The 14,282-nt window shown below is 44.3% G+C and overlaps 1 pseudogene; it reads left to right on the forward strand.

Moving 5' to 3' along the window:
• The first annotated feature begins 9,630 nt into the window (after positions 1–9,630).
• Positions 9,631–9,746, forward strand: LOC149447864 (U2 spliceosomal RNA; annotated as a pseudogene).
• Positions 9,747–14,282: the final 4,536 nt, after the last annotated feature.

Consider the following 14,282-nt stretch of genomic DNA (forward strand, 5'->3'; position numbering starts at 1 on the left):
TAGGTGAGATCACTGTAGCAGCAATGCCTACTATACGGATTTCCAGCTTCCAAGGGAATCCCACAGGTATGGCATATACAGTCAGGTCCATAAATATTGGGACATCGACACAATTCTAACATTTTTGGCTCTATACACCACCATAATGGATTTGAAATGAAACGAACAAGATGTGCTTTAACTGCAGACTGTCAGCTTTAATTTGAGGGTATTTACATCCAAATCAGGTGAACGGTGTAGGAATTACAACAGTTTGCATATGTGCCTCCCACTTGTTAAGGGACCAAAAGTAATGGGACATTTGGCTTCTCAGCTGTTCCATGGTCAGGTGTGTGTTATTCCCTCATTATCCCAATTACAATGAGCAGATAAAAGGTCCAGAGTTCATTTCAAGTGTGCTATTTGCATTTGGAATCTGTTGCTGTCAACTCTCAAGATGAGATCCAAAGAGCTGTCACTAACAGTGAAGCAAGCCATCATTAGGCTGAAAAAACAAAACAAACCCATCAGAGAGATAGCAAAAACATTAGGCGTGGCCAAAACAACTGTTTGGAACATTCTTAAAAAGAAGGAACGCACCGGTGAGCTCAGCAACACCAAAAGACCCGGAAGACCACGGAAAACAACTGTGGTGGATGACCGAAGAATTCTTTCCCTGGTGAAGAAAACACCCTTCACAACAGTTGGCCAGATCAAGAACATTCTCCAGGAGGTAGGTGTATGTGTGTCAAAGTCAATAATCAAGAGAAGACTTCACCAGAGTGAATACAGAAGGTTCACCACAAGATGTAAACCATTGGTGAGCCTCAAAAACAGAAAGGCCAGATTAGAGTTTGCCAAACGACATCTAAAAAAGCCTTCACAGTTCTGGAACAACATCCTATGGACAGATGAGACCAAGATCAACTTGTACCAGAGTGATGGGAAGAGAAGAGTATGGAGAAGGAAAGGAACTGCTCATGATCCTAAGCATACCACCTCATCAGTGAAGCATGGTGGTGGTAGTGTCATGGCGTGGGCATGTATGGCTGCCAATGGAACTGGTTCTCTTGTATTTATTGATGATGTGACTGCTGACAAAAGCAGCAGGATGAATTGTGAAGTGTTCCGGGCAATATTATCTGCTCATATTCAGGCAAATGCTTCAGAACTCATTGGACGCCGCTTCACAGTGCAGATGGACAATGACCCAAAGCATACTGCAAAAGCAACCAAAGAGTTTTTTAAGGGAAAAAAGTGGAATGTTATGCAATGGCCAAGTCAATCACCTGACCTGAATCCGATTGAGCATGCATTTCACTTGCTGAAGACAAAACTGAAGGGAAAATGCCCCAAGAACAAGCAGGAACTGAAGACAGTTGCAGTAGAGGCCTGGCAGAGCATCACCAGGGATGAAACCCAGTGTCTGGTGATGTCTATGCGTTCCAGACTTCAGGCTGTAATTGACTGCAAAGGATTTGCAACCAAGTATTAAAAAGTGAAAGTTTGATTTATGATTATTATTCTGTCCCATTACTTTTGGTTCCTTAACAAGTGGGAGGCACATATGCAAACTGTTGTAATTCCTACACCGTTCACCTGATTTGAATGTAAATACCCTCAAATTAAAGATGACAGTCTGCAGTTAAAGCACATCTTGTTTGTTTCATTTTAAATCCATTGTGGTGGTGTATAGAGCCAAAAATGTTAGAATTGTGTCGATGTCCCAATATTTATGGACCTGACTGTACATACTTACATTGGAACAAGCTGGACCAATGTACTAATGCAAAAGCCATACCTAAAGGTCAGCTTTAAAGAAGAGAAGTACAGCAGACAGTTCAAACAAGATATGTTTAGAAAAGGTTAGTAAGAGTGACAAAATGAGCAGCATTCAGCATCACACTAACAACTTTAGGGTCAGAATGTGTGCCAGGGTTTGCCACCTCATCCCTTTAAACCTGAACACATATTATTTACACAGGTTCTGAGGCTAATTTAACTGCTTTAGGACTGCCCACAGTAGATTTACTGCTGCAGGGTGGCCCCTGTGTGCAGGATCACGTATATATACACAATTCTGCATTTCCAGGTAGGGGGCGAGCGCAAGCTCGACCTACCAGCACTGCCGATCGTGGCCCCGATTGTCAATCACCGGGTGATTACCTTCCGGCACCCAGTGATTACTGGCGATCACCGACAGGGAGGATAGCTGCATTTTTTACCAACAGCCCTCCTCCCTGTCAGTTTGGGCACACTGCTCGGGATGGCTCAGCAGGGCCATCCCAATCAGTGTGCTTACAGTGAAGCACACCCCCCCATCCCCTAGTAAGTGTCATCATTCAGTTATCCCTTTGACTACCCCTCATTGTTAACCCATTCCTGCCCAGTGCCATTAGTACAGTGTCAGTCCTTTTTGTTTTTGTTTTCTTTAGCACTGATCACTGTATTGGTGTCATTGGGGATGTCAGTGAGACCAAGTCAGTTCCCCCCAGTGTCAGAATGCCTGCCACAGTCCCGCTATAAGTCGCCGATCGCTGCCATAAGTCGCTGATCGCCACCATTAGTAGTAGAAAAAAAAAATCCAGTATCTATACCGCTAATTGTAAAAGCTATAACTTTCACGTAAACCAATTAATTTATACGAATTGGGATTTTCTGTAGGAAAGACATATTGCAGAATACATTTTGGCCTAAATTTATGACAACATTTGATTTTTTTACTGGACATGTTTAATAGCAAAAAATCCAAAATATTGTTTTTTTCTCAAAATTGTCAGTCTTTTGTTTTGTTTTTTAAATAAAAGCCACACAGGCGATCAAATACCACCGAAAGAAAGCTCAATTCGTGGGGAAAAAAAGGACATAAATTTCATCTGGGTGCAGCTTTGCATGACGCGCAATTGTCAAAGTAATGCAGCGCCGTAACGCAGAAATACTGCTACAAGGCAACACGGGTGCACAAAATCACGTAAATATACGTGATCTGCGCTCCTGTGGTTTTCACGCCCCTCCCAGATAGCTCTAGATATCTTATCTGCCCTTATCTAGAGTCTGATAGACCCCAGATTTCTCAAAAAAGAATATATGACAATGCCCGTTGAAGTTATAGGGGATATTTGGCTAAATCCACTAACCGGCAAATGGGGCAAACTGGAGAATCTGGAAATGAATTCAACCATAAACAACTACCCGCTGCAAGCTGGTCAGTCTTAGAACTGGGGAGGAAAATCCTTAATTTGGTTTGATCAATAAAAACCATTAGTGAACAACATACCCACCTGAGAAGACTTGCTGGGCGGTAACAGTTCAGAGATTCTAAATGCTCCGAAAAACAGTAAATGAGAAAATTGACCTAAACATTAAAGATTCATAAGAATTAAAGTATGTCACCTTGGTTGTTTCCAGTAGCTGTTGCAAAACTGCCGGAGTAACTGCTATCCTGGAATACTTTTGGGCATGGGCTTTTCTATAAACTTTCAAAGGCTGCCTAATAGTGAAGAAGTAATTGCAAGCTGGGCGATTAATCATGGTTTGAAAGAAGGAAATACCTGCCAAAGTTTTATTGATATAAACCCATGATAAAGATTGGGATATCAAATTTTCAAGAAATTGCAATAGAAGCTGCTCTAAGTAGTCTGAAGAAGGTAATTCCATTCCACGTAGAAAATTCTGCCATTGCAACCACGCCGCCGAATAGGGATCCAGTGTGGAAGGGGCAATGGATCTCCTAATGCTGATCCCAATCAAACTTAAATTAGATCCCATAGAAATGGAGGACAAGGGGCTCCCTTTTCATCCACAGCAGGAAACCGGAACCTGAATCTGTGAATCTGCAAATGAGATAGCGAGTCTGCATTCTCATTCTGTTTTCCTGGAAGATAATTAGCTTTAACCCACATGTTAAGGTTAAGACATTTGAAAACAAGGGAAATTACCAGGGGGGACTTTGATGACAAACAATTAAGGGAAAATAATACTCCCTTATTGCCAGTGCTAAAAAGGATACGCTTATTCCCCAAATTTTCACCCTAAATTCAAATTTCTATGGCTACCAAAATACAGAATAATTCCAGAAGAACTACGTTTTTAGTATAACTTTTAGAACGCCATAAGGGAGGCCACGACTCTGCGCACCAGTGGGTTCTCCATATTGCCACAAAACCCACTGATCCTGCTGTGTCAGTAAATAAAAGGAAAACCTGATCACAAACAAAGGGTTCCTGAAAAATAGCTCTACCATTGAAATGTTTTAAAAATTGTGACTGCCCCAGAAGGTCTTCCCTTAAATCTGAAGTCAGTCTGATATGAGAAGAAAGATTTTAGCCCAGAAATAGCCAAATAAAAACGTCTGGAAAAATATAGGCAAAATCCGGGCTACAAATGCTAATAGGCCAAGCAGGCTCTGCATGTCTTTTAACCACTTGACCTCCAGAGGATTTACCCCCCTTAATGACCAGGCCTCTTTTTGCTACTCGGCGCTGCACTAATTCAACTGATAATTGCGCGGTCATGCAATGCCGCACCTAAACGAAATTTACGTCCTTTTTTTCACACAAATAGAGCTTTCTTTTGGTGGTATTTGATCACCTCTGCGCTTTTTATTTTTCACGCTATAAACAAAAAAAGGCCAAAAATTTTGAAGAAAAACAATATTTTTTACTTTCAGCTATAAAAAATATACAGTAAACTCAAAGTTGGTTATAAATTTAGGTCAAAATGTATTCTGCTACATATTTTTGGTAAAAAAAAATCCCAATAAGTGTATATTGATTGCTTTGTGTGAAAGTTATAGTGTCTACAAACTATGGTATAGATACTGCAATTTACGCCATTTTTTTGCTATACAGTGCTGTGCTAGTTTAACGGACAATTGCGCGGTCATGCAATACGGTACATAAATGAAATTTACATTCCTTTTTTTCCCACAAATTGAGCTTTCTTTCGGTGGTATTTGATCGCCTGTGCGGTTTTTATTTTTTGCACTATAAAGAAAAAGGCTGACAATTTTGAGGAAAAAAAACAATATTTTGGACTTTTTGCTATAAAACATGTCCAGTAAAAAGAAATGTAAAAAACAAATTTAGTCATAAATTTATGCCAAAATGCATTCCGTGACATGTCTTTGCTAAAAAAAAAACCCAATACGTGTAAATTAATTGGTTTACGTGAAATTTATAGCGTTTACAAATCGCGGGACAGATACTGGGATTTTTAGTTTTTTTATATACTAATAATGGCGGCGATCTGTGACTTATGGCGGCGATCAGTGACTTATGGTGGCAATCAGCGACTTATGGTGGGACTGCGGCGGACATTCTGACATTGGGGGGTACTGACTTGGGGTCACTGACATCCCTAGTGACACCAATACAGTGATCAGTGCAAAAAAAAAAAACACTGACACTGTACTAATGGCACTGGGGAGGAAGGGGTTAAGTTTATTTTTCAGGGAAAGGGTTATCTGTGTGAGGGGAGTGTTTTACTAAGGGGTGGGGGTGTGTACTGCACAGGACACCGCTGATCGGGATAGAGAAACTCTTCTGTCCCGATCAGCTTGTCCTGGAGCTGTCAGGGAACTGACAGAAAGCACAGCTACTGCAGCTGTGCTCTCTGTCAGGGATTGCCGCCGATTGCCGGGAAATAGCCGGCAAGCACCGGCTGTGACCTGGCGACTGACATCCGCGGCTGTGATTGGCAGGACAGGTAGGTGTCAAGGTCCTACCTTTTTCCTGTGGTTATGTTACTTCATGTGCTGGTGTCCATCTTGGATTCTGCTGTGCATGATGGGAGCCCTTTTATGCCTTCAGGTTTCTGTGGTCCATCCTCCAGAGGGGTGTGGCTGATGACATATAAGCCTGTGGCCCGCACATGCTCTTTGCACTTGTGTCTTGTGTCTTTGTGTTGCTGTTACTCTGTTCTGACTCTCGTGACTCTCCTGGTATCTGATTCGGCTTGTCTTGACTATTCTTTGTATTCTCCTTTGATCTGACCCTCTGTTGCTGAACCCGGCTCGTGACCTGTGATTCTCGTCTGCTGTCCTGTACTGTTCTGTCCTGTTGTTGTTGACCCCGGCTTGTCTGACTACTCTTGTCTCTTCCACCAGCTACACGCCATTGGCGGCGGCCATTACCGCAGCTGAGGTGTCTCGGGGGCCGCGACCTGGTTCCTGGCTGCGTCAAGTCCATCCCCACCATCAGGGGCCCTGGTGAAGGGCAGCCTGGGACTTAGACTCCGCGCCCTGAGGGACTTTGGTCTGTGGGTGGTGGTTGTCGTCAGCCAGTGCGTTACATTGTTAGGCCTGCCTGTCCGTTCCTCAGATCCTGCCCTGACAGTAGGGCAGTGGCGCGCCTCGCGCGCGCCCCCTACCTGTTTACAAAACACACGTTTTAAAACGTGGTTTTGCCCAGCCGTGCCGCCCTGCCACCGTATTTATATAGTAGCTGGGCGGCATGTGGTTAAGGAGACCTTTTTTCTTCTTATCTCTTAGAAGACTAAATTCCATAGATATCGTATCTATGGTGATACCTAGAAAAATAATGTTAGTTGTAGGCAAAATAGTTTTTTGCTGCGCTAGAGGGATATTGAAATACTCACACGTATTCAAGAACTTAGTTAAAATATTGTGGCATTCCTGGAAGGAGCTACCCAAAAAATGAATAATGAATAATACTAGATGACTTAGAACGAATCTGAACCACCCATTCTAGAAATGTCACAAACATTTCAAAATAGCGGCAAGAAATTGAACACCCCATTGGGAGGCATTTGTCAAGGAAAAAACATTCATCAAAATAGAAGCCTAGGGAATTAAAGGATCTTGGATGTACGGGAAGCAAATGAAATGCTGACTTAATGTCCACTTTCGCCAAGAAGGAACCAAAACCCACCTCTTGGATTATTTTTAAAGCATCCTTAAAAGTCAAATAATGTACAGAGGCTGACTTCTCACTTATCTGATCATTTACTGAGCTTTCTTTGGGAAAAGACAAGTGGTGAATCAGTCTGAAAGAGTTGGCTTCCTTCTTTGGAACGATCCCAGGAGGAGAAATTCTAAAATTGTAGACTGGGGGGGGGTGTAAATGGGCCCTCCATTCTATCCTCTTGTATTTCCTTATAAATTTTATCCCTCACTACTTCTGGAAATGTGGAAACTGATTTTAAATTTATTTCAATGGTACAGCCAATGCCTTGGAAAGCAGGGAGTAAAAATTCTGTAAGAAAAAGGCAGCTGAGCCATCTGCTTGTCTGGGTACTGTTGAAGCCATGGAAGCATTCTTTGCAGGTTCAACAGGGAGGATGCTTTTTTGAAACCGTTCCTTACCTGGCTGCTAGTTCGCGGCTGACTTTTTTTTTTTTTTTTAAACATTTGGCAACAGGATGTGATCCTGAACAGAATGCACATTCGTGCCAGTGTTGGCAGGAGCTGGGCCATTTACAGTGGGAATCATTAAAAGCAAAGCAGATCCTTTTTTTGTAACTTGATGTAGTCATTGCCGCGGGATTTTGTTTAACGAATTGGCATTGGGATAGAAAAATAGAAAAAAATTCAACCACAATCCAATATCGTTACATCCCCAATGTAGGCTGTGGTGGACTGACAATTTTTGGCGAAATGATTCGTCATATAAGAACCATGCTATACCTCCAAAATTTCTATAAGCCTCCAATATTATGTTGACATGTTGAAACAGACCCATACTTTTTTCCGGATGCTTTTCACAAATAATGCTAGAATAAATACAAAAAGCCTGTAACCAGTTATTAAAATTTCGAGAGACAGGCCTGTGCCTGTCTTCCTCAGACTTGTCATTTTTTTGTCATTTTTAAGTAAAAATTCCTTGGTAGAAGGGAGGAGGGATAATAGAACAAAATCCCCAAGGCAAATTTTTTCTTTGATACCTGATGCAAAATGAAAACCCAATGGAGATAAGACACGGCATAGATTCTTTCAAAATTGTTTCAAGGATAGTAGATAAAACCTGGGCGGGTACAGGAACGGATAAAAAGTCATTACTAACTGAATCTAAAAACATGAGTGTTGCAGATGTTTGGAGGGACAGCAAGGTTCCAAACAGCTGCAGCAGTGACAGGAGGCACAGAGTTATGCATAGCAGGCATATTAGCCCTAAAGCTATCAAGAAGGGAAGCCAAGGATGTTGTTAAAGCAGTAGGACATTATATTTGAGCAGACATCCCATCCTTCTGCAGAGCGGGTTGAGCCCCTTGAGGAGAACACAACCGGAATTTGTTGTGCCTCTTCATCCAGGGAGCTGCCTTCAGTAGCTGCTTGTGTGCCTTGGTGTTCCCGGGATGAAGCTGCTGCCAAGCTGTTTTGGTAGTGGTAGTGGCTGCACCAAGCTGTCCCTGTGGCAAGTGTGGAGCATGATCTTGGTGTTGCAGGGCCGCAGCATCCTGTTGCCATGATGACCGAACTGGCGGTGACGTCACTTGGGGCAGAGCCGCTCGCCGATGTTCAGCAGGGGAAGAGTCGCCCATGGCCATAGAAACCCCTCCTAGATGCTCCTGACGCTCGCCGATGTTCAGCAGGGGAAGCGTCGCCCATGGCCCTAGAAACCCCACCCCTCCTAGATGCTCCTGACGCTCGCCGATGTTCAGCAGGGGAAGAGTTTTCCATGGCCATAGAAACCCCACCCCTCCTAGACGCTCCTGATGCTCGATGGACTATGCCGAATGGGCGGTCCACTGGAGTAGCGCCGGTCCTCCTGCGCTTGGCTGGATGTCCTTCCTCTGCTCCACCCAATGACCCTCTCCGAACAAGTTTGTCAGGGATCCCGGCCGCTCAGCATCGCGCGCATGCGCAGATCGCCGACTCTTCCTGGCCGACGAATACAGAGATCGCGGCGGCGGCCGTGCATGAGCAGTAGCAATCGCGGCCGCACCAATGGAAACTCAGGGCGCCCTATTTAAACCTGCCCTGTGCATTTCCAAAGTGACGCAAGGTCTTGTTCCTGTTCCTGTGTTCCTGCTAGTACGTTTCCTTGTTGCCAAACTCTGCCTGTTCTGATTACGCTGACCCTCTCCTGCTCTGACCCCGGCTCGTTCCTGACCATCCCTCTGCCTGACCCTCTGTACCACGCTGCCCGCTACCTGCTGAACCTGGCTTGTGACCCCGACCATTCTCCGCTTGCTCCCCCTGTACCACGCTGCCCGCACGATACCGACCCGGCTAGTTTGACCTCGCTCACTCCTGGCAGTCGTCCATCCATCCCGCTCGGATCGGGATCTGTCATCCCATCCATCCCGCTCGGATCAGGGTCTTTCATCCCCTTCACAGCAGACTCATCCCGGGCACATACCCTCAGCGGGACCCCTCTGCCACCGCCGGGGGTGCCCAGGGACACGACCTGGTTCCAGTCTTGCACCAAGTCCATCCCCACCATCAGGGGCTCTGGTGAAAAGGCAGACTGGGACTTAGACTCCGCGTCCTGGGAAACCCCGTGCCATGGACCACTAGAGATCCCGTTGGGCGGAGCCTGACAGAGTTCCTCTTCCTGGGCTGTGATGTCACTTTCCCCAGCGTCCACGAGCTGTCCAGTCCACTGCCGAGCGCTTGCTGAAGCTGCAGATGACTGGGAGGCGGCAGAGACTGCCCCGGCTCTCTCAATCAGGTGGTGCATCAGGCTCTTTATCGCTTCTCGGCCTTTTGGCTAAGATCAAGTGTAGTATCTGTTCTTATCAGTGTCCAGTGGGGGTGCTCCCGGTCATTCTAGCTTTGCGGGGATGACTGTTGTATAGTACCCTCACTGGTATGATGGGGGTCTGGACGGCTAGTACCAGGGGGACAGAAACCGGGACGCCCACACGTAGCTGGGGCCTGAAAGTAATTCCCCCGAGGAGACCGGAAGGACCCAGTTCCTCCTGATTTGGACGGATCTACCTTGTCTGGCCAGGGGTCGGGAAGGCAGAGAGTCTGCAAACCAGTGCCCCCTGAGTAGTCGCCTCAGGGGTGCCACTAGTAACACCTGGGTGTGGGACCCCACAGTGTGAAGATGGCACATGGTCACTGATTTACCACTTTTTCTGCACAGCGCCCTTAGGACTAGGCCTTATGGCTAGGATCAAGGCAATTTTTGCTACAGGCCTCAGGGCCTGGTCTGTGCACAATTTGGCACGACCACTTTTTTATTTTCTATTTATTTAATTTATTCACCTCCCACGTTTTGTCACTTTTTTTTTACTTATGTGTGTGTTTTCACAGGATGGAGGGTGTGGGTCCTCGGGCCTGCCCTGAAGTCTAGGGGGAGGATGTGTGGCCTTTTGGTTCCTTCCTCCCCTGTCCCTAGGGGGTTTTCCCTCTAGGAGAGCCCCCTGACCAAGTACTGGGTGTCTGGCTTCGGCTGGACACAAGGAACGGTGGTCCACAAGGCCTTTTGGCCAGGAGGACCAAATAGGGACCTTGTCCCTGTCAGGAGCTTCGTGCCCCAGGGGATCAGGGTAGCGGTCCAAGCCCCTTTAGGGGTAGGACAAAAGCACACCCCTAAGTGTACTTTTTCGTGTGGTGTTTTGCACTTGCACATTTTTTGTGAACACTTACGGGTTTTTTCGTTATAGTTGCACGTTTGCGGACTTAAAAAAAAAATCAAAAAAAAAATCAGGCTCTTTATGTCCATAACCCCGGTATTATAGCCCTGTGGAGACTGGCTTAGAGCCCCTCGCGGAGCCCCTTTTTATGGGGGTTAAGCCCTTTTAGAAGGTTCCAAAAGGTCAGCTGACCCTAGGCTACAGGTTATGTGAACTTCCAGAATGTTCCCCAGGGTCAGCTGACCTATCCTTTCTCCAGGCAGATCACAGCTGTGCCACCGGACAGGGAATGTTGCTAGGCAGATTTCCCACAGCTGGACAAGGTGCGACCTGACATCTGACCACGCAGGCGCCTGAGGAGAAAGAAGGGGGGCCTTGAAACTGCCTACACACAGCTGTCACAATCCTATGAGTGTGGGGGGGTCTTAAGACAGGCTCTCCCTTACTTCCATTCCTGGTGATGGGAGGCTGTACATTGCACCTGGCCTGCCAGGGCCCTGGGTGGATGAAATGCCCCGACAACATGCCCTTAACAAGAGTTGTCAAACAGAAGGCATTTCTATACAGTTTTATGTCTCCATCTTGTGGTTAATTTATAGATTACTTCTTAATTTATAATGTTTGGATGTAAGCAATTTTGTTTTTATTTTTTAATTAGGTACATATAAATATTGATGCTCACTTCATATTGCCTAACTATCTGAGATGAGAAGAGCAACACCTTTTAGCACAAAGTATGTTGGCAGCGGATATCCCCTGGCATACCCCAAAATATCTTTGGTTAGAGCCATGAGTTCTTTCTAATCTCTAGTTCTGGAATGACTGAGCATAAGTAGGGGATGAGGGGGCAATAGAGGTGCTGGAACATGCTTTACCCTAATTCAGGGAATGAATTAGGCCAGTGATGGCGAACCGATAGAGACTGAGTGCCAAAACTGCAACCCAAAACCCACTTATCTATCGCAAAGTGCCAACACTGCAATTAAACCGGAATACTGAGGTATTAGATTACAAAAAACAACCCACAGACCACCAGCACAAGGGGGCAAAGTTCCACTGACCACCAGTTACATAGTTAGTCTGGCTGAAAAAAAAAACAAAAGTCCATCCAGTTCAACCATAGAAAAAAAAAAAAAGTTATTATCCTATACCCACAGTTGATCCAGAGGAAGGCAAAAAAAACCCCAGCAAAGCATGATCCAATTTGCTCCTGCAGGGAAAAAAAAACCTTCCTGATCCCCCGAGAGGCAATCTGATATTCCCTGGATCAGCTTTACCTATAAATGTTAGTATCCAGTTATATTCTGTGTATCCAAGAAAGAACCCAGGCCTTTTTTAAAGCAATCCACTGAGCTGGCCAGAACCAACTCTTGAGGGAGTCTATTCCACATTTTCACAGCTCTCACTGTGAAGAAACCTTTCCATGTTTGGAGATTACATTTCTTTTCCTCCAGACGTAAAGAGTGCCCCCTTGTCCTCTGTGATGACCTCAGGGTGAATAGCTCTACACCGAGTTCACTATATGAACCACTGATGTATTTATACATGTTGATCATATCTCCCCTTAACCACTTTCCGACCGGCCGTTGTATATAAACGGCCGGACGGTGGCACTGCAGGGTCGGGTGGCCGTCTATAAACAGCCTCCCCGCACCCTGCTTGTGCACGCTCCCTGGGAGCGCGCAGCACAACGATCCGGTGCCCGCTGTGTCCTCCGGACACAGTGAAACACCGATCGTCGGACAGGACCTCTGTACGAGGTCCCGATCATGTGATCACTGATTGGCCAATCAGTGATCACATGCAAAGTAGTAAGCAAGATGTCACTTCTGACATCATTGCTTACTATGTGTGAAATCTGTGAATGATCACAGAGGTCACATGGTACAAGGCTATTCACAAAAGCCTTGTACCATGTGACAAGCTATGACCAATCACAGCTCACTCTGTATTTCTCAATGAGTGCAGGAATGCACACAGAGAGAAAGAGAAATGATTGCTTTTACATCCTATATGGGTGTAAAAGCAATCAGTGTAAAAAAAAAAAAAAAATCTTTATCACCCCTCACAAGTAGTACAGTGTCACCATGGTGACACTGTACTGCTAGGGTGACAGTATGTAAAAAAAAAATAAATAAATAAAAAATAATAATATAAAAAAATAAAATAAAAATGTAAAAAAAATGTTTAAAAATTATAATTTTTGCTTATAAACTAATTTGGATTTTTTTTTTTTACTAAAAAGATAACGGAATAAATTTTGGCTAAGATTTATGATGAAATATTATTTATTTGCAAAATTTTATTAAAAAACCACTTTTTTAAAAAATTTTTTGGACATTTCATTTACATAGCAAAAAAAATACAAATCCCAGTGGTGAATAAATACCACCAAAATAAAGCTTTATCTATTTTCAAAAAAATGGTAAAAAATTCATTTGGGTACAGTGTTGCATGACCGCGCAATTGTCATTCAAAGTGTGATAGCGCTAAAAGCTGAAAATTGCCCTGGTCAGGAAGGGGGTAAAAGTGTCCGGTCTGGAAGTGGTTAATCGCCTCTTCTCAAGAGAGAATAAATTCAGTTCCTCTAATCTTTCCTCATAGCTGAGCTCCTCCATGCCTCTTATCAGTTTGCCCTTCTCTGTACTTTCACCAGTTCCCCAATGTTCTTTTTGTGAATTAGTGCCCAAAACTGAACTGCATATTCCAGATGAGGTGTTACTAATGTTTTGTACAGGGGTAAAATTATATCTCTCTCTCTCTGGAGTCTATACCTCTTTTAATACAAGAGAGGATTTGCTCACTTTAGAAACCGCAGCTTGGAATTGCATGCCATTATTAAGCTTGTGATCTACCAGAACTCCCAGATCCTTCACCATTGATTCCCCCAGTTGTACTCCCCCTAGTATGTATGATGCATGCATATTCTTAGCCCCCAAGTGCATAACCTTACATTTATCAACATTAAACCTCATTTGCCACATAGTTGCCCAATTAAACAGTGCAATGAGGTTGGCTTGTAAGTTGGAGACATCCTGTAAGGACGTTATTCCACTGCACAGCTTGGTGTCATCTGCAAAGACTAAAATGGGATTCATAATCCCAGACCCTATATCGTTTATAAATATATTAAAAGTAAGGGTCCCAACACTGAACCTTGGGGTACACCACTGACAACCCCAGACCATTCAGAGTATGAATCATTAACCACTACTCTCTGAATATGATATTTCAGCCAGTTTTCTATCCATTTACATATGGATTTTTCCAAGCCTTTAGACTTTACCTTACACATTAGCTGTGTGTGGGGAACTGTGTCAAACACTTTTGCAAAATCCAAGTATACCATGTCCACCCTGTTATAATCTCCTGGTTTCCACTCTGTTTTTTTTAACTCCACTTATCAAAGGTCCAGCAAGCAAAATACAGGCAAGCTCAAGAAAGATATATAGTACCTGTATCACCCGTGACCAATTAATCCCTCCCCTTAATTAGCAGACTGAAGGAAGGCAAGCAAGAAAAAAATGCTATTTAAAAAGTGACAGAAAAAGGGATTTAAAAAAGTAAAAGATTTTAGCAAGACCCAACAAAGAAAATAAAAGAACTACAAGCACCAGCAATCACCAGCAGTCAAAAGTATAACTTTTTCACTGTCCACTCAAATTTCCCTCTCTTTTTAGCTATCACCCAGAAAAAAATGTGTGTGAGAGAGAAGCGGTGTACTGCTGGGAGGCTGTCTGTCCTCACTGAGATCCGCA

Source organism: Staurois parvus, unplaced genomic scaffold (assembly GCF_062004578.1).
Source record: "Staurois parvus isolate SC_StPar_1 unplaced genomic scaffold, SC_StPar_1.0 ptg000668l, whole genome shotgun sequence".
Classification (NCBI taxonomy): domain Eukaryota; kingdom Metazoa; phylum Chordata; class Amphibia; order Anura; family Ranidae; genus Staurois; species Staurois parvus.